This window comes from Papaver somniferum, unplaced genomic scaffold, assembly GCF_003573695.1.
Source record: "Papaver somniferum cultivar HN1 unplaced genomic scaffold, ASM357369v1 unplaced-scaffold_54, whole genome shotgun sequence".
NCBI classification, from domain to species: Eukaryota; Viridiplantae; Streptophyta; class Magnoliopsida; order Ranunculales; family Papaveraceae; genus Papaver; species Papaver somniferum.
In genome coordinates, this window is record NW_020648082.1 from 713,252 (window position 1) to 716,231 (window position 2,980).

At 41.2% G+C, this 2,980-nt stretch overlaps 1 pseudogene; it reads right to left on the minus strand.

Annotated features, from left to right (window-relative positions):
• Window positions 1–936: 936 nt before the first annotated feature.
• On the minus strand, window positions 937–2,483 carry LOC113343085 (annotated as a pseudogene).
• Between the last annotated feature and the right edge of the window lie 497 nt (window positions 2,484–2,980).

A 2,980-nucleotide genomic window follows, 5' to 3' on the forward strand; every position in this document is an offset into this window, starting at 1 on the left:
AATCAAGGTATTTGTTCTAATTGTTTGTTCTATCTAGGGGTGAGCATAAAAACCGGAACCGCGGATTTGACCCGTATCCGTCCGCAAAATTGCGGATTTCACCCAAACCGCAAAACGTATGGGCCGGACACGGATGGGATTCTCAAATCCGCACGTTTTAGCGGTTTGGGTGCGGTTGAATATTGAAAACCGCGGATTCACCCGCACCGCAGAAGCCCAGCTTTGCTAGCCATAAGCCCGAGTTGGTCACTAAGCCCAGCTATGTATATTAATAAAATAATAAGTGTACCAACTAGGCAACTACCAACTAGGCAACTACCAAATTAACTGGACGTCAGTTAGCTAGTTGGCTGGACGTCCCTGGCCCATGCAGCTAGACAAGTTCTGAACATGCATAATGCATGATTAATGGGCCATAAATGCCAGTTCTCCACGCTTATTCAATCTTGCATGTTGGAGATTGCTATGCGAAGTTTGGCTATAATGCTGTGTCATCTTTTTAAATTCCAAGAGTGAAACCCGCGGTTAATCCGCAACCGACCCGTACAATCCGTGGATCCGCAAAGGTTAAATCCGCGGGTGATTGGGCCGATCACGGTTCAATTTTGCAAATCCGCAACTTTGACGGTTCGGTTATGGGTGATCCCTAATCCGCAACCGTCCGTTGCACACCCCTAGTTCTATCGATGGACAAAATCTATAAATAAATTTTCAATCTCGGGATGGGCCGAGACACGTTTTTTTGATACACATGTAGCCCATTCACATTGTAGCAGGTGACACTACAAGCATACCAGTCTCCAAATAAAAGATGGATTACTCTCGTCTAATTGATAACACTAAAGATATCTAAATAACCTAGCAAAACAAGGTATAATAATATCAGCATCCACAGATGAATAACTGAAGGACGATTTTAGGTCCCGATTCCCGAACTTAAGTTATTCAAAGAAGGTACCGGGTCAACTGTAAGCCTCATTTCTCTCCCTCTTCCCGGGTACTCAAAGTAAACAGATTCAAAGCCTTCCACCTGATCAGGGTCTTGGCCGCTTGATCCTCACCTCCTGCTCCCCCCGCTGGTCAAGGTTTCTTTTTCTTTGTCGGTTTTTTTGATCCACCCTGGCTGTTAGGATTTACTTCTTCCTGTCATGCATGAAACATCGATCAGTATGTTTCATATTTAACTCCTACCAAAGGTTTTAGCTTCTAATAAACACTTATTACCTTCTCAAGGGAAACAATGTATTTGATCACTGTCTTTGCTGCAATTTTTACTGATCCACCCGTGTTGCCGACGTTGTCACGATATTCCTGTCACGAATGAAAGATGAAAAGTTCTCACTATACTCCTAACAACGGTTAACACTGCTATCAAACCATAGGATGATAGGACCCTGAAAAGTTCAGATATTTCAACAATTCCAACCATCTAAAAACTGAAAAAGCAAGACAAACTGAACAAATTACACAATTTTGGAACCCCATGTGTAGTTCCAGAGTGGTGCCGTCATCAAAAGCATAGCTGTATGCTCTAGTGCAAGCCCTTTTGAAGATTATGGAGTATACAGAAGGTCTGCAAGTGTTTGGATTTGCAAACTCACCAGCACAGCAGTACTGATCTAATCCAAATGCCTCACAGGCACTCTTACAACCAATAACACCAGCCTCATTCAGACGCTGCAGCTCTTTCGGGCAACCTGAAAGCAATAAAGATTTTGATATAAGCTGTTAGTTGCTGATCTTTAAATTTTAAAAAGCAGATTCAGAATTTTTCAAATAGGATACGCCAGATGCAATTGAGATTTAGTTTTATATTCAATGGATTATACAAAATTTACCTAGATTGAGATCATAAACACAACCAGTTGCATTGCATCCACCTATGTCTGTCTGAGGTGAAGCAATGAGAGGCAGATTATATCCATCCACGATGCGAACTCTTTGTCGTCTCCCTTCCCCATAGTTATCTCGAAAAGGGATGCTGGAGGTGTTGCACCAGCTCTGCTGCACTATATAGCCTTCCGTCCGCAATCTCCTGTTTGACAGACACCACGTCCTGTCTGATCAAATGTACAGCCTGTTCTTGCCCAAATCCTACCTGACCATCTTGGAGTCGAGGGGATCCTGACACTTAGGCCAGAACCTAGTTCAAATCCGGTAGTCGGCAGTTGTGGTGTTCCTGCACCAGCCAGTGTACCAGGCAAAATTGCATAAGGGCAGTTGTTTGTTACGGTGAACGTACAAGAATACGAGTGAGATGAGAGGAGAATAACAAGGATGGCGAGAAAGAATTGAAAGGGTACAGCGATTTTCATTTTCAGAATACTGGTAGTTTTCGGTTTCGTTGGTTTCAGGTTACCCAGAGTTTGTGTATTTGAAGGTTTTCAAAATGAAGAGAGAAGAACTTACCTTCTCTGCTGTAAATTGACATACTTGGGTTTAGCATTTTGTGATTTGTCACATTTTGATGGCCTCAACAAGAAGTAATCCCTTTCTTTGCAATGTCACATAGATGCCGGTAGGGTTTTTCACAAAATACCAACCTATGATTGAATCAAAATCCATATAACAGATTTGCCTTTAAATCTACAAAAATTTATAAGAAGAAACCAGAGCAATGTTTTCTGCAAATAAGAAAAACCAGAAAAGAAACATACAATTATTCCTCACACATGGCCCATATCGTGTTATGAATCAACATGACAGTTCAAAAGTTAGAAAGATTAAACCTTATATATGGAGGAAGGTATCAAATTCTTGCTAAACTCCTCTGCATAAAATGCTCATATGTGTGCTAGATTCTCTTTTTAAGAAACTAGATTACATTTTTTCTCCACCCTGACAAAAGTGAAACTAAATGAGTCAATAGCAGCTTCATTTTCTTGTAGCATGAGCAGGAATAATTTGGTTTTAACGCCCAAAATAGGACACGAAGACATGATTTTCTTGAGGTATTCATGGATTTGACTTTTAAACCTCT